The sequence below is a fragment of the Narcine bancroftii genome, chromosome 4, assembly GCF_036971445.1.
Source record: "Narcine bancroftii isolate sNarBan1 chromosome 4, sNarBan1.hap1, whole genome shotgun sequence".
Taxonomy (NCBI): Eukaryota; Metazoa; Chordata; class Chondrichthyes; order Torpediniformes; family Narcinidae; genus Narcine; species Narcine bancroftii.
In genome coordinates, this window is record NC_091472.1 from 120,702,002 (window position 1) to 120,727,830 (window position 25,829).

General features: G+C 42.8%; 1 long non-coding RNA gene across 3 annotated transcripts in view; it reads right to left on the reverse strand.

Moving 5' to 3' along the window:
- Positions 1–25,829, reverse strand: part of LOC138759941 (uncharacterized) — a 44,990-nt gene that overhangs the window by 11,699 nt on the left and 7,462 nt on the right. Inside the window, exon 3 of one of the 3 annotated variants that reach the window (XR_011355258.1) lies at positions 22,309–22,419. The exons of the other annotated variants lie outside the window; for them this stretch is intronic. This is a non-coding gene — a long non-coding RNA (uncharacterized lncRNA). Of the gene's footprint in view, positions 1–22,308; positions 22,420–25,829 lie in introns of those variants that run through there. 3 annotated transcript variants of the gene reach the window in all.

The window sequence follows — 25,829 nt, forward strand, 5'->3', positions numbered from 1 at the left end:
CTTACCTTAATGAGACTTTTGAGTGTTTTGATTTTGTCAAGCTTTTAATGTTTGGAGTTAAGTAAGTTACTAAGAGCATCAGAGAATTTTTCAAATTTGAATCAGTCAATCGTGATCTTGTTTTGTTTCAATTATTATCACTGGGGTACAATGCGCCACTTCTAATCATCCAATGCCCCACTTTTGGCGCATGTGCCCTAGGTTGGCCATCCCTGCCTTATGTCACACTCAACTCTGAACTTTTGATTTATTATAACGTCATGTTTTTATTCTTGCTCTACCTGCTGTACTACGTAAAGTTTGACTTGCCTTGATAGCACACAAAACAAAGCTTTTCACTGACTTTCAGTACACATGACCATAAACCATTCTATTCTATCCTTTTCTTATCAACCTTTTTGAAGTAAAACCTCTGGTATCCGGAATTCAAGCAACTATTCGAAAAAATTCGAGAAAAATAAATTTAAAAAATTAAAATAAATAAGAATAAATTAACAGGTAAAAAATACATAAGTTTAAAATTGTTAAAGTAAATGTTCTCTGAAGTAACACATAAACCTTTGGTGAAGATGGGAGCAAATATTCAGCCAGTGGAGTGCCTTGTTTGTGCTTTGCTCATAGCAGCTGTTTGAATAAAGTTGTGTGAAACAGGAATGGCGTCGCCCAGGATGAAGAGCTGGATGATGCACCCACCATTGGGGTGATTCTCTTAAACTGTTTCCTTATCCCAGCTTAGTATGAGTCGCCTCGCTTAGAGGCTTTATCTGTAAACTTCACGGGGGGTGGCGGGGGGGGTGGGGGAGTGAGTTATCTATAATGCTATTGCTTGTCATTTGGGCAATAAAAATTCATGAGGAGTTTACCAGGACTAGAAGGATTGACGAATAAGGATTGGTGAGATAGGCTAGGGCTTTTTCTCCTGAAGTGCAGAAGACTCAGTAGTGGGGGGTGGGGGGATGGAGGTGGAGGGGTTAGACCTTATAAGGATATATAAAATCATAAGGGGGCATATATTTGGTAAACTTTCTTATTTGGTAAACATGGTCTCTTAGAGACCATGGGTTTGAGGTGAGAGGGGAAAGATTTAAAATGGACCTGAGGGACACCTTTTCTCACATAGAGGGAAGTGAGTGTGTGGAACGAGTAGCTAGAGGCAGAGGCAGGTACAATTACAGTATTAAAAGTAATTTTGACAGGTACTCAGATAGGAATGGTCAAGGTTCTTTTTTCATCCACTTCATGGCCAATTTCTGCCCTGATCTCAAACTCACCTGGTCCATCTCCGACAACACACTCCCCTTACTGGAACTCTCTGTCTCCATCTTGGGAGACAAGCTTTCCACTAAGATATATTACAAACCCCCTAACTCCCACAACTACCTTGACTACACTTCCTGACACCCTGCAAGGAATCCATCCCCTTCTCTCAATTTCTCTGTCTCTGCCACATCTGTTCCCAAGATGAGGTCTTCAAGTCCAGATCTTCTGAAATGTCTGCCTTCTTCCACAAACGTGGCTTCCCCTCCACCACCATCAACTCAGCCTTCACCTGCATCTCTGCCATTTCCTGCTCATCTGCCTGCCCCCCATCCCCAGATGCAACAAACATAGTAACCTCCTTATCCCCACCTACCACCCCACCAGCTTTCACATCTAACATATTATCCACTGGAATTTCCAACACTTACAACAGATTCCATTACCAGACACATCTTCCTCTCTCATCCTCTCTCTGCCTTCCTTAGGGTCCGCTCCCTCTGACTCCTTTACGCATTCAGCCCTCCCCACCAATCTCCTCCCAGCATCTTCCCCTGTGGTTATAGGAGGTGCAACACGCACCCAGAGTCTGGGGCCCAGAACAGGCCTTTCAAGTGATTTACTGCATCCGGTGCTCCCTTTGTGGCCTTCTCTACATCAGTAAGACTGCACACAGATTGGGAGATCATTTCGCTGAGCACCTTCGCTCCATCCGCTACAGTGACAGAGACCTCCCAGTAACTAACCATTTCAGTTCTATGTCACACTCCCATATTCACATATCTGTACTATCCAACCAAGACCACCTGCAAATTGGAGGAACAACACCTGATTTTCCGTTGGGGCACCCTCCAGGGAGATGGCATTTACATTGACTTTTCTAGGAGGAGTCACGTGATGGAGTAGTGGCCGGACAGTGAACTCCAGCCCTCTCCAGAAAAGTCGGGAAAAACAAAGGAAAACACAAAGGCACAGAAATAAAAGTTACAGAAAAGTGAGTATAAAGGTGGAAAGAAGATGGCGACAAAAAAAGAAAAATCGAAAGCAACGGTAAGAAGAGAGGAAGAGAAAACAAAGGAGGAAAAAGGTGAAGGCCTTACCTGTCCGAAGAGGCCCGCTGCGGAGAGAGAAACCCGCTCCCTCAGGTCGGTAAATAATGGACTACAAAAATGGCTCGCAGAGCCGAGTAAAAGTGCGCAACCGCGCATGCGCGATACTTCGCGCATGCGCGATGCGAATGAAAAAAAACACACCGACGGGAGGGGGGACCAGCTGGGGAGTCAATCTCCACAGCCGGCATCGACAGCTGCAGAACACCTGCAGCAAGAAGAGACCACAGAAGACAATAGAAACAAGAAAGAAGAGAAGGAAAGGGCAACAAAGAAACAACAGATGGCCAACCCAGAGGAAGAAGAAGAGGAAGAGGAAGAGTACAGTGAAATAGAAGAAGAAAAGAAAGGCAAGATAAAGAAGGTACTTTCTCTTATTAAAGGATACATGGAGTCATTTAAAGAATGGCAAACACAGGAATTTAAGGATTTAAGAAAAAGAATAAACAACACAGAAGAGAAAATGAATAAAATAGATATGACCTTAACAGAAATGGGAAAGAAAATGGACAAGATGGAAGAGCGGGCAGTAGCAGCAGAAATGGAGGTAGAAGACTTAAAAAAGAAATTGGAGGAATCTAATAAAAAAACTAAAGAGACACAAGAACTACTAGCTCAAAAAATAGATACAATGGAAAATTATAACAGAAGAAATAACATAAAGATAGTGGGCCTTAAGGAAGATGAAGAAGGCAAGAATATGAGGGAGTTTATAAAAGAGTGGATCCCTAAGACCCTAGGATGTCCAGAACTACAGCAAGAAATGGAAATAGAAAGGGCACATAGAGTATTGGCCTCTAAACCACAACCACAACAAAAACCAAGATCTATTGTAGTAAAATTCCTAAGATATACTACAAGAGAAAAGGTACTGGAGAAGACAATGGAAAAAGTAAGAGAGGGCAACAAACCACTGGAGTATAAAGGGCAAAAAATCTTCATTTATCCAGATATAAGTTTTGAACTCCTAAAGAAGAGAAAAGAGTTCAATACAGCAAAGGCGATTTTATGGAAGAAAGGGTATAAATTTATACTAAAGCATCCAGCGGTATTGAAAATATTTATTCCAGGACAACAAAACAGACTATTCTCGGATCCCGAAGAAGCACGAAAATTTGCAGAACAATTACAAAAATAGACTGAGGGATGAAGACGGGTAATGAGAGTAAAAATGATCACGATTGATATGTATGTGGGTAAAGACAAAAATAGACTGAGGGATGAAGACGGGTAATGAGAGTAAAAATGATCACGATTGATATGTATGCGGGTAAAGAGGTATAAGAGTGAATAGAGACAATGTGCATACGTGAATGTATCTGTACTTAGAGGAAAATATAGATAGTATAGACAAGAATTAATAAGGGAAGGTAATGGAATAGAGAGAATAAGGAGGGAATTAAAAGAGTGACCTTTGTGACATATGAAAAGTGAAATCTTTTCTGGGGGGGCGGGGTGGGGGGGAATAGCGGTCACTGCAAAATCAGTTGACGCTTGCGAGTGGATTCGCAAATCCAAATGGAGAGGGGAGATGTGGTTGTCCGACAAGGGATAAAGGACAACTCAGGAGGTGAAGGGGAGATTGGGGATAAATAAGATAGAAATAGGAGAATAAGGAAAATGTTGGATGTTGTAGGAATGTTGTCTTATAAAGAGTTGAAAATAAGAAAACAGAAATGGAAAAGGAGGAAAGGTAATGATGGAAAAACGGAAAGAGAAGATAAACAAAATATAAAATGGCTACGCTGAACTATATGACTTTAAATATTAATGGAATACATAACCAAATTAAAAGGAAGAAACTACTAAATTTAAATGAATAAATGTATTCCATTAGAAAAAATAACATATAGGTTAAGAAATAATATTGAAATATTCGAACAAGTATGGGAGCCTTACATTAAATACAATAGCGAAAACCTACCGGGGACAAACATTACCTAAGTTGATGGAAGGAGAAGGAAAGAAAAGAATGGACTCAGTAGAATTTCTGGTGTATTTTTGTTGAATGACAACATTGTCTGACTGGCTTAATGCAACCTAGATTGTATACCTAAAATGGATGAGAGGGGGGGTGGTGGGGGGGTGGCTTGGGAGGAGGGAGGGGGGGGGGGGAGAAAAAGTCACTGTATATGTGTGAAAAAGAAATAGTGTATATCATGGCTAATGTGATTTATGGTGTGAAAAATAAAAAATTTAAAAAAAACATTGACTTTTCTGGTTTCTGCTAACCTGCTTTTCTCTTCCCCTCCCCTTGATCGCTGCTGTTCTTCTCCACTTATCACCTCATGCCTTTGCAACCACACCTCCCCTCTTACTCTTTTGTTCAGTCACCTGCCGACATTTTTCATACCTCAAAGAAGGGCTCAAGCCCAAATCATCAGTTATGTATTTTTACCTTTGCTATATAAAGGACACTGTTTGACCTGCTGAGTGCCTCCAGCACTGTGTTTTTCCTTTATTGTAATGAACATAAAAACACAAAATAGCACACAAAGAGGGACCTCTAGTCCAGCACCTCCACCAAGAAGGGAAAGAGATGCAAGTAAAGTCCTTTCAAAAACATTAAGTGTCCATAGATCCCACCAGCTCCTTCAATTCAACCCCTTCCATAGCCGCATGGCCTCCTGTCGGGTCCAGGGGTGAACCTGAGCTCCAGGTATTCAACTCACCCTCTTGGGCTCCTGGTTCGGAACCCCTCTATATGCTCAGGAAGTTGTCACGGCCCTTTGGGAACCCTGTTTGCCATCAGCACCCTCACAGTTCGAGACCTGACACTTGGACTTTACAAGCAGTCTGCAGGTAGCCCACAAACTAGAAGTCGAGCCCCTCACTGGTCCTCTGCTGTGACCTCCTACCCTGCAGGATCCTCTCCCAGGAATCTCCTTCTTGGCGAGGTGGTGTTCTTCTGCTTTGGTGCCCTACGCCGGTCACCTGATCCCTTGGAGCCTGTCATTCTTGTGCTCTGGGCTGCCAAGAATGGATGCTGCTTTCTTGGGCACTGATTGCCTTGCGATTAAAAAAAAAGGCTAGGTGCCAAACGCAGGCAAATAGGAATAGTTCAGGAAAGGATATCGGTCAGTGTGGACGAGTTGCTTGCTTGATAACTTCATGATATTGCAAGAGTTTCAAAGAAGCTTTTAGAAAACAATCCTCAGTTTAAAAAAACATTATTCCCAAGATAAATGTAGATTGAGGTCTTTTTACGCCATAAGTGCAGAGACTTCAGCAAGATTATGGTGAATTCTTTAAAATGACATCCCACGTGAAAAGATTGTGATAGTCCAGGTAGACAAGAAGTGCTTCTAGGTCATGAAAGGTTAGAAGTCAGAAGGTTTTTCTTTACACAAGTCATTGATTTGATGCAGTACTTCAGAATAGAGCCAGCCAAGTTTCAGGTTGGGGCTAATATCAAATGTTGCTAAAAGGTGAATAGGAAGGAACCTCATGGCAATCCCCGCAACCTAGGAAATAATCGGGTGAAAATGAAATGATAGGGGGTCCCAGGCTTGATAATCCAATGTTTTCACTTTCCACAGATGCTGCCCGTCCTGATCAATGCTTCCAGCATTTTTTATTCATATTATTGATTTTGTAAAACGTATCTGCATTGCCTCCAGTGGGGGGACATGGTTCTCATAGCGACGAGGACAATGCTTTTACAGAGCCACTGACCTGGGTTGGAACCCAGCGCTGTCTTCGTGGAGTTTGTATGTTCTCCCCGTGTCTGCGTGGGCTTTCTCTGGGTTCTCGGTTTCCTCCCACCCTTTAAAAACAGACCGAGTTAGTTGTATATGGGCATGGGCTGGAAGGGCCTGTTACTGTGCTGTATGTCTAAAAGAAGTGTTTTCCTCTTTAAACAAAGAGACTAAACTCTATGTCATGCTCAAGGTCTTTTTGACCCACCAAAAGTTATAGCAAATCTTTCCAACTTGTGTCCTCCACCCCCTTGCAATGAAGGCTGATGTTCTAATTGTCTTCCTAATTATATGCTTATCTGCTGCCCCTGCCTTCTTTACAAGGACAACCATATCCCTGTACATCAATAATCTGCATTTTCTCTGTGTTGAAAGAATAGCCTGCTTTCCTAGCAAAGCAACAGTTTATTTCTCTATCTGAGATGTAAGGGCTTTGTTCAGATCATTCCTAGTTCATCTTTTTTGCATAGCTTCAAAATAGACCTATCATTATCCTGTAGTTCTTTGGCTATATATTGTACTGACTGGTCACGTTCACACAATATCTACTTGCAGTTGCTGAGAGCATTCAAAATCAGAGGATTCTAAATATTCCCAAGTAACACAGAAACTCAAGGAAATAGGAGCAGAATAAGGACCCTCTCTCTTCAACCCTGCCCTGCCAATCATGGGCAACCCATGCTGGCCTCAACTCCTCTTCCAGGCCAGCTCAAGCTAACCCTCAATTCCTCAATCTTTCAGATACTTATTCATTTCCACCTTCAGTATTTCCAATGATCAAACCTTCCCCAGGCTTAGAAGCAGAGCATTTCAGGGATTCACTACCCCTGAAAGAACAGTAGAGAGAATACCATGGACCTTGTGTTTAAATATTAGATACACATCCCAGTATAGTAAAGCCATGTTACCTTTGCTCCGTGCCAATTGATCTCTCTCTTTACTGTGTCTTACTTGTACTATGTATGAGATGTCTATCTGCTCGCAAAACAACCTCTGTCATTGCATTTTCAATACATTCGATATAGTTAAACTTGAATTAAAACAAATAACATCTTTTAAATAATTTCAGTTGTTTGTTCACAATTTTCAAACAAAAAAAAACCCCAAATATTTGTGAACTAATCCTTCCTGGTAATTGGTGTCAACAGGAGCTGAGTCAGTACTTGGGTATTCTGGGTGTGACAGAAGAGTGTTGAAGTCAATCAGTTCAGTGGGCACACGACAGTTTAGGTGCACACAGTGCATCGTGAACTGGCTGCGTCTTGAATCGGATCAGTGTGTTACTTCAGAGTAGAGAGAATTTGTGTACTTGGGTGTAGCTGTGGTTGTTCTGAGCCCCTTGATAGAGAAAAGAAATCAGGGAATAACATCAACGATCAACAGAAAACTGGTTAAGGACCATAAGACCAGAGAACATAGGAAAAGAAATAGATTATTCAACTCATGGAGTCTGCCCCACCATTCAACCATGAGCTGATCCATTCTCCCACTCGGCCCCACTGCCCAGTCTTCTCCCCGTAACCTTTGATGCCCTGGCAAATCAAAAACCTATTAATCACTCCCTTAAATGCATCCAATAACTTGGCCTCCACACCCACCTGTGGCAACAAATTCAGATTCACCACCCTCTGGCTAAAGAAACTTCTCTGCAGCTCTGTTCTAAGTGAACGTCCTTCAATCTTGAAGTTGTACCCTCTTGTCCTAGACCCTCCCACCATGGCAAACTCCCTTTCTACATCTCCTCTGTACATGCCTTTCAATATTCAAAATGATTCATTGAAATCCCCCCTCATTCTGCTAATTCCAAATACAGGCCAAGAGCCGTCATTCCTGGACTACCCCATGTAGTCGCTTGACGTCCTGTTTTGCGGAAACTGCCAAAATGTTTGGCCTGGAAGTCAGCCTGAAGAAAACTGAGGTCTTCCATCAGCCAGCTCCCCACCATGACTACCAGCCCCCCCACATCTCCATCGGACAAACAAAACTCAAAACGGTCAACCAGTTTACCTATCTCGGCTGCACCATTTCATCAGATGCAAGGATCGACAACGAGATAGACAACAGACTCGTCAAGGCAAATAGCGCCTTTGGAAGACTACACAAAAGAGTCTGGAAAAACAACCAACTAAAAAACCTCACAAAGATAAGCGTATACAGAGCCGTTGTCATACCCACACTCCTGTTCGGCTCCGAATCATGGGTCCTCTACCGGCATCACCTACGGCTCCTAGAACGCTTCCACCAGCGTTGTCTCCGCTCCATCCTCAACATTCATTGGAGTGCCTTCATCCCTAATGTCGAAGTACTCGAGATGGCAGAGGTCGACAGCATCGAGTCCACGCTGCTGAAGATCCAGCTGCGCTGGGTGGGTCACGTCTCCAGAATGGAGGACCATCGCCTTCCCAAGATCGTGTTATATGGCGAGCTCTCCACTGGCCACCGTGACAGAGGTGCACCAAAGAAGAGGTACAAGGACTGCCTAAAAAAATCTCTTGGTGCCTGCCACATTGACCACCGCCAATGGGCTGATATCGCCTCACACCGTGCATCTTGGCACCTCACAGTTCGGCGGGCAGCAACCTCCTTTGAAGAAGACCGCAGAGCCCACCTCACTGACAAAAGGCAAAGGAGGAAAAACCCAACACCCAACCCCAACCAACCAATTTTCCCCTGCAACCACTGCAACCGTGTCTGCCTGTCCCGCATCGGACTTGTCAGCCACAAACGAGCCTGCAGCTGACGTGGACATTTACCCCCTCCATAAATCTTCGTCCGCGAAGCCAAGCCAAAGAAAAATGGCAAGTTCAAGGGCATCATCAAATCGCTGTAGAATATTAAAGGGGGAGGCTGAGTAGCCAGAAACCATGTCTAGGTGGGTACAAATGAATGAGGTCCGGTGCACAGATGAGTGGGAGCTGTGTCTAAAAAGCAAGCCAACATTACTCATCTCTGGTTTAATCTGGAAGCAGTGAAAAAAGATCTGAGAGGATGGGGCAAGTAGAAGGAAGCATGGCTGAAGGGATGGTGCAGGGGAGGTTGGGGATCTGTTGAATGGAATTACCTCAGCAGGGTCAGGACTAGAGAAGGTGTCAACCAGCTGGCGCAGTGAATGCGAAGGAGGAAAAAGACTGATGAGGCTCATTAAACATGATGGGATGGCAGAAGGAACACAGATGTCTGCTTCTGGAAGGAGCTGCCAGAGGAAGCGATAGAAATTGGCACCACAATGATGTTCAGAAGACATTTAGCTGGTTCTATAGATTGGAAGGGTTTAGAAAGATGCAGACCAAATATAGATAAATAGGACTCATTAGGAATGTCAGTGTGGGCAAGTTGAGCAGAAGGTCCTGTTCTGTGTTCTGTGATTCTATGAGAGAACTCATATTTTGCAGTTCCTGCTTGTTTACACTTGAATGCAAGGCATGTCAGAAATAAAGGTGAGCTGAGAGAGATAAGCATGTAGGAGTGTGATACCAAAATGGCCAAAATAGAAAAATGGCTTCAGATGGGCAGGAACCAGAGCTCAACATTCCTGACTACAGAGCTTTTAAAAGAGAGAGAGAGAGAGACAATTTTAAAAAAACCAGAAAATGCTGGAAACACTCAGCTAACCTGTTAGAGTCTGTGGAAAGACAAACTTTGTTTCAGCTTGAGGACTATTTATCAGAACAGCAAAAAGGTGCTAATATAGATTTAAATTGAGAGAAAATGCCAGAAAACATGGATAGAACAAAGGGACCCCAGGATTGCCATGGGGATAAGTAGGAGTAAAGAAAAAGGCAGCTGTAGCAATATTAGTTAAGGAAGTGATTGCAGCTGTGAGAAGGGAATACGTGCTTGAAAAATCCTAGGGTTAAACTGAGGAACAAAATGAGGCAAGCACCTCACTGAGATGCAGTTTAAGACCACAGATCTGGGCAATCTTCCCAGAAGAGCAAAAATGAGGAGACATTTGCGGCTTCTACCTGTGCACTAAGTGGGATAGTAATGGAGTAAAGAGTGTAAAGTGTAAGGTGCAGAATACTTGATGTGCATTCAGGACAACCTTTTTTACTTGGAACTTGGCAATGCCATGGACAGTATGCAGATGTAGTAAACATATTATTAAAGTGGAAAATATGCAGAAAAGATTTGCAAGAATGTCCCGGGACTGGCAGGTTTGAATTAGGAGAGGTATGATACATTGAGGCTTTTCTCCCTGGAGTGTAGGAGGCTGAGGGGAGTCCACACAAAGGTTTACAAAATCAAGAAGGGCATGTACAAGCAATATAGAAATAGTCTTTTTCCCAGGGTAGGGGGATCTAAAACTAGAGTGGATTGATTTAGGCGTGAGGGGAGGATTCAAGAAGGATCTGAGGGGCATTTTTGTTATCACACAGTGGGAGATGGATGCACGGAACAAACTGCCATAGGAAGTGGTGGAGATGGGGACAATTGTGACATCTAAAAGGCATTTAGACAGGTAGATGGATAAGAATGATTTCAAATGGTATGGGCCAAACAGAGGAGAATGGGACTACCCCATGTTGGCTACATGGACAATTGAGGCTGAAGGGACTGATTGCGTATTTTGTGAAAGTAAAGCTCTATGACTATTTATGTCTCTGCGTAAATTAATATAGAATCACGTCAGCAATTCTTAGAGCAAAGAAAGAGGGCCCCAGCCCATTGTTCCTGTGCTCGTTCTTTGATTGTTTTAGTTTAGTTTGTTGCCACGTGTACTGAGTGAAAGATCTTTGCTTTGGGTGCTATCCAGGTGTCAGAAAAAAGTCTCCACACTTTGGCATCATTTTGGATTAAAAAATTCACAGTAAACTACATGGGAAAAGCAGAGTCACAAGATTAACAATGACAATGGACACAATAGAGTTAACCTAACAAGCAAATTAAATTAATTCATAGTGACTTCAGGGTGTTCCTGGAGCTTCACGGATGGAAAGCAGGCACAAGCACTCACTCCAGATCTATTCAATCTGTTCTGTTTCCCACTTTTTGGCAACAGTCCTGAACACTTCTGATACTTCAAATCTGCTTCCATCATCCTGACAAGGAGAAGATTCTGCTTCACTGGAACTGCCACGTAATATTTATTCTATTCTGCTTGGACCTGGCAGAAGAGTTTATTGATGTAATTAAGTTTGCACATGCCATTAATGTAGGCATTGCACCAGTACTCAGGAATGAGCAATATCTGCCAACATCAAGGAGGAAGATGGCTCTCAAGTGCTTGGCAGCAGCTTAGGTCACCCTCTACTCCAGTGCTCATGGCAGTCACTCTCCTGAGGATGGGGACCTTGGGTAGAGAGTCACTCCGCTGCTGGAGACTTCAGGTAGACAGTCAGTCTCCAAAGTGAAGACCTGAAAAAGACCATTGCTCTCCTGCAGATGGAGCCTATTTAATAATGGGACTCCTCATTCTCCTTCAGTTGTGTTTCTATAAACAATAAAATAATTAGCGTGCAATATGTTTGATGCATTTTAATGTTATTTAAATGTTTTAGGTTATCCTTTGCATCATTTGTGCTTTTGCAATGTCCGACCCCTGGATAATTAAGATGGCACCAGTAACTTATGAAAGAAGACTGAATCAATTTTTTAAATTTTTTAGATATACAGCAAGGTAACAGGCCATTTTGGCCCACAAGTCCGTGCCACCCAATTAATTTACACGCCCAGTACGTTTTGAACAGTGGGAGAAAACTGGAGCCCCTCGGGGAAAACCTACACAGACACAGGGAGAACATACAAACTCTTCACAGTCAGCGCAGGACTCTAACCCCGGTCCCAATTGCTGATGTTGTGAAGCCATAGCACTAACTGCTACGCCAACCGTGCCACCCGTTTGATGTTGCAGGGATACAAGATTGAGCGGGGAGTGGGAATAACTGTGAACATCCTGTTGTGGGAACAAGAGGGTGAACAAAAGCTGGTCCATCAAACCTTTTCCAAATTGTACCTAAAATGGGCAGGAGGAGGTTCATTTTTGGTTGTGTGCATTCACCCTCTGGAGAACCTTGAAAATGGGTGGCATTCCCCACCACATTGAGGGCACTGGATCAAGGAAATATGAATGAAGGAAACCAGTGGCTGATATCTGCCCACATTTACCAGCAGTCAACAGGAAGCTTTCTCAGATCCACAACCCAACACTATTTCTGTCTGTGGGTTTGGTAAGAGCTTTTATTTTCAACTCTGTAGATGCTCCAAAGTAAGATGAACAACTTGGCTTAAAAACTGACCGTATGCGAATTCACCCATTTATTTTTAAAGCATTTCCCAAGAAAGAACATATGACAAAAAAAAATTTTTTGAAAGTAGAAATACTGGAATAGCAATGAAATGCATTTCGACTTCCATTAAAGATTGGATACAGTATATATTCCATTAGTTTGATTATTGGTGGTGTTGGAGGATTATTTAATGAAATGAAAGACTTATAGAAAAAGTAGAAAAATATACTAAGGGTATGATAGTAAGTTTATTGTCATACACACTAGCAGCGTTGTCTCCGCTCCATCCTCAACATCCATTGGAGCGCTTTCATCCCTAACGTCGAAGTACTCGAGATGGCAGAGGTCGACAGCATCGAGTCCACGCTGCTGAAGATCCAGCTGCGCTGGGTGGGTCACGTCTCCAGAATGGAGGACCATCGCCTTCCCAAGATCGTGTTATATGGCGAACTCTCCACTGGCCACCGTGACAGAGGTGCACCAAAGAAAAGGTACAAGGACTGCCTAAAGAAATCTCTTGGTGCCTGCCACATTGACCACCGCCAGTGGGCTGATATCATCTCAAACCATGCATCTTGGCACCTCACAGTTCGGTGGGCAGCAACCTCCTTTGAAGAAGACCGCAGAGCCCACCTCACTGACAAAAGACAAAGGAGGAAAAACCCAACACCCAACCCCAACCAACAAATTTTCCCCTGCAACCGCTGCAACCGTGTCTGCCTGTCCCGCATCGGACTTGTCAGCCACAAACGAGCCTGCAGCTGACGTGGACATTTACCCCCTCCATAAATCTTCGTCCGCGAAGCCAAGCCAAAGTGTCATACACACAGGCACAAGTGGCAGCACAGTTAGTGTGGCAGTTTTGCACAACAGTTACAGCACCAACAATCCAGGTTTGAATCCGTCACTGACTGTCAGGAGTTTGTACGGGTTTCCTCAAGGTGCTCCAGATTCCTCCTACCCTTCAAAAACATAGTGGGGGGTGTAGATTAATTGGGTGGCATGAGCCCTTGGGCCCGAAGAGCCTGTTACCATGCTGTATGTCTGAATTTAAAAATTTACAATGTACAGATGCACCAAAATTCTTACTTGCTCAGCTAAACGGGAACTTTAGTGAAAAAAAGTGAATCCAACCATACACATTATACTTATTATCTCTTTCCATACTGAGGTAATTAAAGGAAAGAGATAATAAATGGAAATCTAAAGTCAAAGCAGAATGCTTGAGAAGTTGAATAATTCAGGTGGGATTTGTGGAAAGAGAAATTGAGGCAGCAGAGGGGAGGGAGGGGAGAGAGAGAGAGAGGGGGGGGGGAAAAAGAGTTTAAACAATTCAGGAATGTTACGGACACAGCAAGATTCTGGCAAAGGTATCACTAACTTCTCAAGTGGTGAAAATAAAGAACTTCAGTTGCTGCAAATCTGAAATAAACCAGAATAAAACACTCAGTAGGTCAGGTAGCATCTATGGAGAAAGATGCTGTTAATGTCTGGGTCTGGGAAATGTACAACCAGGTCTCATCATCTCCAGCTCCACAGTTTTCCTGGTCGAGCGAACCAATTAGCACTACGATGCCTGCTTTAGGCTGTAGCGGCCCACGAACCAGCTCACGAAATGGCCGGTGAAAGCGGTGATCACGAGGGACCCGCAGGGACCATCGGCCGTCGACCCACGTGATCTCCCGCACGGTGGGAAAGAGCGAGCAACGGCAGAAATGCCGGCCAGTCTGAGGCTGGTGTTGCGATGATATCACTCTTGTCCTCGGAATATAAACAAGGCTGTGTTGTTGTGACACTAAGAACTAAGCAGATACGTCGCTTTAGTGTGAACAAGCAAAACTCCTGACAGTAAGGATTGCTTGTTCTTGGGAATTTTCAGCTGTCTCAGATCCCTAGCTTCACACCTTCAATAATGTCTGGAACTGATATTCTTAAAAGGACACCAGGCATCATGCCAGGCACTGGAGTGCAGATTTCCCAAGGCATTTTATTGTTTCAGTCACACTCCATAATGACCAGCTCTTCATTAACTATTAAAATTGTAGTTTATACCAATTAAAATGTAATCACTGGTTAAATCCCACTCTGAATTGTGTCTGAAAGAAATTGCGACATGGTAATGGAGGTTATTGAAGTGAATTTTGTGAGTCAGATGTTTTTACATTTCAATTTGATTGGGTGTTTCTTAAAAAAAAATCACCATTTAAAGAAAGATGTGATGTACATTCCCTCAATATTTTATTTTTGCCTCTGAAGAGGAGGTATAGGGTTAATGAAAATCAAGGAATTGTAGATGCAGAAAACATTAAAAGACAGGTTCTGGAACACCCAGCAGGTCAGTCAGCAGGCCGTCGATAGAGAACCAGAATTAACATCTTAAAGTCCAATAGAGAGAAAAGTATTTTAGGTTTACATTGCAGAGAGAAGGTTGACGGAGGGGTGGAGAGGTTGAAGAGGATATGGTGAGGTCAAGGTTGCAGAGATGATAAGCTGCTGAATCAACAGAAAATGCCAGGCAGTCCAGGCAGCACCTGCAAACAGAGAAGCGGACATAAAGATTATGTGACTATTGGGAGGTGAGGTACTGAAGGAGGTGGAGGAAGGGAAGGAGTCTAGCTGTCTAACCGTGACAGCCTGAGCACTGGGATGTATTGGGAAGACTTGTTGGGGGTTTACTTTGACCAACCCTGTGACTCTGAAGCACTCTAGCCCAGATGAGGTCTTCTTGTCCCTCAGTGTTAACTGGACCAAAGAACACCGATGCACTGGGAGTTGAGGCCGAACACCGATGCACTGGGAGTTGAGGCCGAACTCAACTCAGAAATGGCAGCACAGCACAACACTATTACAGTGCCAGCAACCCAGGTATGTATGTTCTCCTTGTGAGTATGTAGGTTTCTCGTCTTTCCTGCCATGTTCTAAAGACGTATAGGGTTAGTAGGGCAAATGATTACGGTCAGTGTATTTTGGTGGTGCAGCCTTATTACTGTGCTGCAACCCTAAATTAAAAATAGGTATATGGATGTAACAAAATTAGAGGGTTATGGGTGTGAGGTAGGGATGGATTAGATTGTTGTGGAGTAGGTTTACATAGCTCAGCCCAACATTGTGGTCTGAAGGGCCTGTTCTGTGTTGTAACGTTCTAGGTAACAATTGAACCTCCTCCACCTCTGACATCTCATTACACCCACCCCTCTGTGTGAAGAAGGTGCGCCTCATTTCCCTTTTAAGTCTCTTCCTTTTCACCTTAAACTTGCTCCCTCTAGTTTTAGACTCCCCTATCCTGGGGAAAAGACAAGCTCTTGTTTACACAAATCCTGCATGAATCCCACTTTTATTTCCCCCACACTCCCATCACACACTCATGACAATTTCAAGATTTAATTTGTTATCATAGTAACAAAATAGTGTCCTATTACATGAAATTCCTTTTTGCCTGCTGCAAGGCAGGAATTACCTAAGTGCATCTTACAGTCAGAGAGAGAGAAGCCAAAGAGAGTTCTCCCCGAATCAACGCATCTCCGTAGATTCACAGATTTACAGCAGCCAATTAACATCTTGCGGGAGGAAATTGGAGCACCCAGGAGAAATCCACGAGGTGGCAAGAATGTGCACATTCCATACAAACAGCGCCTGCGGTCAGGATCAACCCCTGTACCAGCTCTACCACTGTGCTGTCTGTAAACTTTATACATATCCATGCTGACCAGCTCAGTCACTGGGGAGAATTTGCCAGGGAAATTTTCCAGGAGGTCATTAAGGTACTGAAGAATCGGAGAATGTCTAATGTTGCTCCATTGGTTAAGAAAGGCTCTAAGAAAAATGTGGATTAGCCTGACATCAGCAGTGGGTAAATTATTGGCAGATTATCTTAAGGAAATGGATATACAAGCACATATGGATATGGAGGGATAGATGAGGGAGAATCAACATGGTTCTGTGCATGGTGGGTGATTTTTCAACCTATCTTACAGAACTTTGAAGAGGTTACCAGAAAAATTAATGAAGGAAAGGCTTTAGTAATGCCTTTAACAAGGTCCCACATGGATGAGTGGTCAAGAAGGTTCAATCACTTGGTTTCCAGGCTGAGGTAGCAAACTGGATGAGACATCAGCTTTGCAAGAGAAGCTGGAGAGTAGTAGTAGAGGATTGCCTCTTTGACTGTAGGCCTGTGGCTAGTGGTGTGCCTCACAGATTGGTGCTTGACCCTAGATCGAGTGTACACCAACTTCCCTGGTGCATTCAAGGCTGGTCCTCAAACCCACCTTGGATACTTGGATCACACATCTGTCCTGCTAACCCTAGCATATAGGTCACTGGAAAAATTTTTAAAAGTTTGTTCACAGGGAGATCAGGACTTGTGGGGGGGGGTGGGGGTGTTGGGGGTGAGGGCCAAGCAGTGCTATAGAACTGCTTTGAGACCACAGACCAGAGCTATTTCAGGTCACCTACAATGGCTACATACGCATCGATGAGTACGAGCTCAGTGACTGGCAACATTAGCAAGTAGCAAGTGCATCAAGGATGTCATGGAGATCAAATGCTACTCAACCAGTGCAAACCAGAATCCATGGATGGATGCAGAGATCTGTGCACCTCTTAGAGCTTGAGATGCAGCCTTCAGGACAGGAGGCAAGTTGGCACAAAGAACTGTGTATATAGTTTGTTTGTCATGACTGTACATGTGTTTTAAACTGTTCTGCACCATGGAGCGGAGAATGCTGATTTGTTGGGTTATACTGGTACTATCGGATGGCAAATAAACTTGAAATGAACTGATGAAGTGGATCAACAACTTTGCAGATGACACTAAGGCTGGGGGTGTAGTGGTCAGCAAAGAAGACTGTCAAGGCTTACAGAGGGTTCTGAACCAGCTGGAAAGATGTGCTGCAAAATGGCAGATGAATTTTATTGTAAAAAAATGTGAGGCGTTGAACTTTGGCATGACAACTAGGGTAGGTTTTGATTGGTAAATGGTAGGAATCGTGGAGTGTGGAAGAACAGAGGGATCTGGGAATATAGAAACTTACATTCTTGGAAGTGGAAGATAGGGTCGTAAAGATGTTTTGGCACATTGACCTTCATCAATCAAAGTATTGAGTACAGGATGTTATGTTGAAGTCGTATTAGATGTTGGTGAGGCCACATTTGGAGTAATGTGTAAAGTTTTGGTCATCTACCCAAGGGAAAGATATCAATAAGATTGAAAGAGTTCAAAGAAAATGTTCAAGGATGTTGCTAGGACTTGAGGAACTGAATTGAAGGGAAAGGTTAAATAGGTTAGGAATTTATTCCCTGAAGTGCCAGAAGCTGAGGGGAGATTTGATAGAGGTATGCAAAATTATGAGAGGTATTGATAGAATAAATGCAAGCAGGCATTTTCCAATGAGCTTGGGACAAGAACTAGAGGATATAGGTTTAAGGAGATATCAAAGGGTGATGAGAGTGTGAACAAGCTGCCAGTGGAAGTGGTGGATATGGCTTCGATTTTGACATTCAAGAGAAGATTGTAACTCATGATACAATATTTGCATACCATCAACTGAAAGCCTACTTAAAGGATAAATTGGGAAACAGACTGAGATTACCAGAAGGAAGCAGCTTTGAATATGTGATTACAGACACAATGATAATAAAAAGATTTATAATGAACATGTACATCAAGCTGCAAGAGAAGAAAAATGATGAAATAAGCTATAAACCCAAACAAAAGTGGGAAAAAGATTTAAAGATAAAAAATGAAACATGGGAAAAGTTATGCTCTGGAACTATGAAGAATATAATAAACACAAGGTTACGCATGATACAATATAATTGGTTACACAGGCTATATAATCACACCCCAAAAGTTAAAAAAAATGGGACCCAACAGTATCAGATAGATGTTTTCGCTGTAAGAAGGAAACGGGAACAACAGTACATGCAATTTGGGCATGTGACAAAGTGAGAAAGTTTTGGGAAGATCTAAATCAGGTATTAAATAAAATCACAAAAAGCAACTTACCAAAAAATCCAGAGGCCTCAAACTGGATGAATCACAAAAAAGATTTATTATGATAGCCTTAGCTGTAGCAAAAAAAATGTATAATGTCAACCTGGAAATCAGAAGAAAGCCTGAGAGTACAACAATGGTATATAGAAATGAATAAATGTATTCCATTGGAAAAAAATAACATATAATTTAAAAAATAAACACATTATTTGAGCAAATTTGGGAGCCATACATGGAACATAACAGAGAGGGCTTGCCTCGGACCGCTACCCCCTAAAATAATAAGACGACAAAATGACTTGATCCAGTGTGTAAAAGTAGATGACACATTTTTCTGGTTTATTTTCATTGTGTGAATACATTGTTTAATGGTTTTATTTTATTGTATATGTTTAATGTTTTATGGGTTGGGAGGGGGGTGGGAAAGGGGGAGGGAAGGTAGGGGGGGAAAAAAGGGGAGAAAATGCCACTGTGTATATTTAAGAGGGAAATGTTTGTGTGTATTTTGATTGATATGGTTCACAGTGTGAAAAATTTTAAAAAAACAAGAGAAGATTGGATGGATGTTTGATATGTCATTGAAGAATCATGTAAACTTTGGCTGGTTGCATCACTGCCTGATATGGAGGCACCAAATCTCAGGACAAGAAAAAACTCCAGAGGGTTGTTACCTCAGCCTGCGACATCACAGGCACCAGACTTCACTCCATTGAGGACATCCACATGAGGCAGCGTTTTAAAAAAAGCCTCTATCCTCAAAGACCCCCACCACCCAGACCATGCCCTCTTCACTCTGCTACCATCGGGGTAAAGGTACAGGAGCCTAAAGATGAGAACTCAGTGGCAAAAGCACAGCTTTTTGCCCACTGCCATCAGATTCCTGAATAATCAATGAACCAAAGACTCTGCCTTACTTTTTGTGCTCTATTATTGTTATTTTATTTTTTTATAGAATTGTTGTAAGATGGTTATAATAAGCATGTTTGCACTATGATCTTGCCTCAAAACACTAAATTTCATGACTTGTTCATGACATTAAATTCTGATCTACTTGGATAGAATGGTTATGGTGGGCAAGACCATGGGACTAGGTGGAATAATTTTTTGGTATGATCTAGATGGACTGAAGGGCCTGTTTCTAGGATGCAGTACTCTATGGTTCTATGGTAAGTGGAAGGCTGTTCAGAATCAGATGGGAGATGAATAGAATTCTTGGGTAGGGAGTGGTAGTGGGTGATTTGCAAGAAAATACTTCAAGATAGCAGGTTTAAAGGTAAATACATACTGTACAAATTGTAACATTCGTGGCAGTATTAAATGAAAGGAAATGCTCAAATCTGTTGATTTGGCCCTCAGGAATTAAATATTTTTAAAGGGTAAAGTTGAGAATATTTTGATATTGCATAGGGAAGTTCGGTGATCTATTTTACTTGTTTTAACAAGTTCCTGTGGCTTTACAAGAGCAATAGTGGGTTTCCCAAATTTTCTTCACAGCATTCATCCATGTTGAAGGAAATGGGGGAAGTCAGTTAAGATTGAGATGAGGGGAAACATTTTCAGTCAGAGAGTTGTGGTCTTATGGAGCTCTCCACCACAGAAAGTTGTTGAGGCGAGTTTATTAGATAGAGTCAAAAGGGAGTCTGATGTGGCAGGAATAAGGTAGTAGTTGTTTGATCAGCCATGATCATGTTGAATGACAAGGGCTGAATGGCCTTCCCCTGGTCTCTATGCTTCTACATGTACCAATGTTAGATCAGTCGCCTGGAGCCAGAATGCAAGGTTCCTGTTCCACCGACAAGCCCACAACACTGCTGAATTGTTCAGGATGCTGCAGTCTAAGGAAAACTTTGTTCTAAGGCCTCACAGAATCATACAGCTTAGAAAAGGTCCTTCACTCCACTGAGTCCTCACTGACTATCAGGCACATACTTGCATTGATCCTATTTTGTTCTCCTCACAAACCAAATCAGCTTCGCCCCAACATTCTATCACTCAAGGGGCAATTAGCCTGGAAACCAGTCTGTGGGACATGAGAGGAAACCAGAGCAGTTGGTTTCAAAGGGGTGAATGTGCAAACTCAAACGACAGCACCAATCTGAGCCTTGTGGCAATGGCCTATCGCTGGTCAGTATTGTGAAGAGTAGCTTAAGCAATTAGCCTGGTGTCTCCTATATTAATCCTTTGATCAGGGGTGGACCATTTAGTCATTATTGAATACTTTTGTTGCTGTTGCTCTCCACCAATTGGCTGTTGCTTTTTATACAATGATATCTGCTTCACTGGGCTTTGTTGAGCACCTTTCGATCGATCCACTGTAATGGGTAGGACCTCCCAGTAATTGGGTAATTCCATCTCCTATTCCCATGCCAACATGTCTGTTCATGGCCTCATGTACAGCAAAACAGAGGCTACCCACAAATTGGAGGAATTCCTTACATTCCAACAGGGCACTCTCCAATCAGATGGCATGAACACCAGCTTCTCAAATTTCTGTTAACCTCCTCTCCTGGACTCTCCTTTTCTCTACCCCCTTGACTCCATCCCTCTAACTCCCCACCCCTTCCCTTCCTCTCCTTTGGGACAACTGCCCTTCTTAGCCCACTGCCCTCTACTCTATCACCTCTCAGCTTCTTTCTCTTCCCCTGTATCCACCTACGAATTGTTAGGCTGGGCTCAACCCCCTTTCTCTCCTCCCCCTCCCCCACATTTTTCAATTCAGGCCTCCACCTGTTTTTCCACATTCCCGACCAAGGGCCCAAGCCCGAAAGGTTAGTTACCTTTCACTTCCTGCTGAATTTCTCCAGCACTTCCTCACGGAGTTCATAAGGGGAAAAGAAAAGTGATGGGAGGCTCCAAGGGAGTTAGCGCTGAGAAGATGTTTCTTCTCTCGAGGCAAGCTCATCCAGTGACTAGATTACAGGGGTGGGGGTGGGGTGAAATCTATATCTTTTCCACAAATGTTTTATGAGATCTCCTACTTCCTCCTGAGAGGCTGGATGGCTCATTGGTTCAACATCAAATCTAAAATCCAACTGCTGTTGACTACGTACCTGGGCGACACAGTTAGTGTGACGCTATTACAGTGCCAGTGAACTGGATTCAAACCTAGTGGTGTCTGTAAGAAGTTTGTACATTCCCTCCATGACCTGACTCTTGAAAATGTATGGAGTTGCAGGTTAATTGGGTCTAATAGGGCAGAAGGGCCTTTTACCATGACGTATTATTAAACAGAATAAACAACTGCTAATAAGTAGACATGGAAAACATTTTGCCTGCAAGTTTTCAAAATCCACTGGCAAACAAAGAGGCTTTGGCCTATCAATCAATACGATCTGTCAAAGTTCACGCCAACTGGTTTCCTCACAAGGCACACATGGTGTATGATTCGAGCCATGCAAGTTCCTGCATATGAGTGATTGATTAAATTAATCTTGCACACTGATTTCCACCAATTCATCGTGCCTGAACAAATCCATCCTTGCGTTCTCATTCGAACCAGCTTAGCTGTGCCTTTCTCGCAGTCATCAGTAGCCTCTTTCAAACTGCAACATCTGGGTAGTCCTCCTGGGACTCGGGCGTGATTACTGGGGCAATGGCGGCACCTTTCAAATCACAGGTGGATCTACCCATTAAAATTGCCAACCCGGCGATTGAAGGAGGATCCTGCCCCCACAATGATGTGTCACGCACTCACTGGAAGTACTGCCAGATGTTTAGATGCTGGCTGCCTGGTGATGCATGCACGCAAGTGCTGATGGCTCCGGAACATGTGGATCAGCCATTTTCATTTTCAAATTGGCCATGGGCGAGACCTAGGTAAGTTTAACTGGATTCCCTGACTTCCTTTGAGGTACATCAGGGATCTGGTTGGGCCCCTTCAAACACCCGTGTGACTGGGGCGCTAACCGTGCAAATTGCTCGGTTAACCCCATTTTACAGGGCAGTTTGAAAGGGCCTAGTAACGTCAAACTTTTTGGAAGAAATAGGCAGGAGTAAGTATGAAAGGAATTGTGTGACTCACAGATGGTTTTATCACAACTTGCTCTGCATATGGTTGGCATCAGCCATTATGTAATGAATCCACTTCCTGAAACCCACGCTTTCCTCTGAGTCAGGAGGTCATCAGTTCAAGTCTGAAACCAGAAACCAAAACACAAAAATTCCAGTGTTCCACTGAGGGAGGAATGTCCTATGAAATGTGGAGAGATGTTTAACTGAGGCCCACCTGCCCTCTTTGAGGAACACTGAGGAGTGCGAGTGGGATCTGGGAATACAGATACATAATTTGCTGAAAGTGGAGTCACAGGTGGATAAGGCTGTAAAGAAAGCTTCTGGCATATTGGCCTTCATAAATCAAAGTACAAGACATTGGTGGAGTATTGTGTGCAGTTTTGCTCACCTAACTACAGGAAGAATATCAATAAGATAGAGAGAATGCAGAGAAGATTTACTAGGATGCTGCCCAGACTTCAGGGGCTGAGTTACAGGGAAAGGTTAAACAAGTTAGGACTTTATTCCATGAAACATAGAAGAATCAAGGGTGATTTGATAGAGGTGTTTAAAATTATGAGGGGGTTAGACAGAGTAAATGTAGATAGGATTTTTCTATTGAAGGTGGGTGAGATTCAAACAAAAGGACATGGTTGAGGGTGAAAGGGGAAAAGTTTAGGGGGAACATCTTTACTCAGAATGGTGGGAGTGTGGAATGAGCTTCCAGCTGAAGTGGTAGGTTGCAGGCTCAATTTTAACATTTAATGGAAATTTGGACAGGTACATGGACAGGAGCGGTATGGCCTGAGTGCAGTTCAGTGGGTCTAGGCCAGAAGAAAAATGGTTCGGCACAAACTAGAGGGGCCAAAGTGTAATTGTTCCATGGTTCTAACACTAAAAATCCTAATTTCCAACAATATTGATATTTATCCCTCAAAGAATGGCGGCCTGCTAATTATTTCTCTAAATATGACAGTACACTACAGGAACAGGCCATTCGGCCCTCGCTGTCTGTGCCAAACACAAACCCAGAGTAAATTAAACCTCTTCTGCATGTGCATGATCCATTCCCTCCATGTTCAAGTGTTTACTTAGAAGCCACTCAAATGCTACTATCAGGTTTCCTTTCACCACTCCCCTTGGCAGCCCATTCTAGGTACCTGTCACTCCATTAATAAAAAACGGCCTACACATCTCAATTGAATTCTTTCTCCACTCCCTCACCATAAGTGTTCATCCTCCTTTAATTCACCAGAAATAATCTAAAAGGAGTTAAACTTGGTCAAAGCTGAAGATGGCTCAATAATATTTCCCCTTTCGTTGCTATTGAAGTTCAAGAGGATAGGTGAGCAAAGCACGTCTTCAAATCCATGAACCCCCGTCCAATGCTCAGGTCATTTATCAGAGACAGTGACTACTCTGGCACAGTTAGCGTAGCAGTTAGCTCAATATTGTTACAGCTCCAGCAACTGAGACCAGTGTTCGAATCCAATGCTGTCTGTTTGTACATTCTCCCCGTGTCTGCATGGGTTTTCCCTGGGGGTTCCAGTTTCCCTCACCATTCAAAATGTACCAGGGTGTAAGTCAATGGGGCACAGGACAGACCTGTGGGCTGAAACAGCCTGCTACCATGTTGTATATGTAAATTAAAAAAAATTAAAGATAAACATTGGAAAATATAAGCAGAAAGTGGCCAACATCACCTTGGTCACAATCTCTTCTGTTATCTTCAGGCAGAAGGTACAGAAGCTTAAAGATCAGTCTCTTTCCAACAGCTGCCAGACTCCTGAACCTCCAGTTGATACACTAATCAAAGACTGCTCCGACATAAGAAATGAATTTCTGCACTCTTACATTGAATGTAGAAATATAGAGCACAGTATAGGCCCTTCAGTCCCTCTATTTTTCATGTAACTATGTGTCTGACTAAGAATCTTTTAAATGTCCTTATCGTACCACCCCTAACAATGCATTTCAGGTACCACTACTGTCTGTTTAAAAAAAAATTTAACCCTGACATCTCCCCTTAACTTTTCTCCCCTTTCCTTGTTCAGATGTCTTCAGGTGTTTGCTACTCTCACCCACGGAAAAAGGTGTTCACCCTATCTATGTCTCTGGAGTTACTTGGGAGGCTTCTTAAATATTCTTACAGATGCAAGATTCAAATAACAGAAGAGAGTTTACTTATTGATGCCTTCCACTATCACAAGAAAGTGTTTTCACACACACTTGAATACATATACCCCACAGTGGTGCATTACAAATACTACAGAGAGAAGGGTGTATTCTCACGCGGTTACAAAACAGTTTACATTATCCTAACTATATCACACCTCTCAATCTTGTAGACTTCTATTACGTCACCTTTTATCCTTCTTCATTTCAAAGAGTAAAGCTTAGCTCTGTTAACCTTGCCTCATACGACACATTCTCTAATCCAGGCAACATCCTGGTAAATCTCCTCTGCACTCTCTCCATATCTACATTCTTTCTGTAATGAGGCAACCAGAACTGAACACAATATTCCAAGAGTGGTCTATCCAGTTTTATATACCTGCAACATGATCTTATGGCTCTTGAACTCAATACCCCTGCTAATGAAGGCCAGCACACTATCGGCCTTCTTAACTATCTTATCATCTGTGGGGCAACCTTAAGAAATCTACAGATTTGGATCTCAAGGTCCCTCTGTTCTTCCACTCTGTTAAGAATCCTGCCATTCACCACGGACTCAGCCTTCAAGTTTGACCTTCGAAAATGCATCACCTCACACTTATCTGGATTGATCTCCATCTGCCACTTTTCCATCCAACTCTGCATCCTGTGTATATCCTGCAGTAACCTACAACAACCTTCTACACTATCCACAACACTTCCAACCTTCGTGTCATCTGAAAACTTAACTGACCAATCCCTTTAATCCTTCCTCCAGGTCATTTAATTAAAAAAAAAATCTCAAAGACCAGGGGCCCCAGAACAGATCACTAGAGAGCTCCACTAGTTACTGACCTTCATGCAGAACTTGTTCCATCCTCTACTACCTTGTGGGTTTTTTTTTTACAGGCAAGCCAATTTGGAATACACACAGCCAATTTACCATGGATCTTGTAGTTTGTGACTTTCTGAATGAGGCTCCCATGGGGGAGTTTGTTAAATGCCTTTCTAAAATCCATATACTCCACATTAACTACCCTTTCTTCATCAATTTCTTTTGTTACTTCCTATAAAAAGTTCACAGGCTCATGAGGCATAACCTACCCCTCACAAAAACCACGGTGACTGTACTTCTATAAATGTTCATAAATCCTGTCCAAAAGTATCCTCCTCAATAGTTGCCTAACACAGATGTAAGACTACCTGGTCTATAATTCCCAGGATTCGCCCATTACCTTTTAAAAAAAACACAGGGACATTTGCCATTCTCCCACACCCTGCTACTTCCAGGGAGGGTGCAAAGATTCTTTTTATTGCCATCTTAGCAGTATCTCTTTTAATTTAAACCAATTAGTTTACTGTTATAGATTTTCTTTACAAGTATCTGTTCAGCTGCACT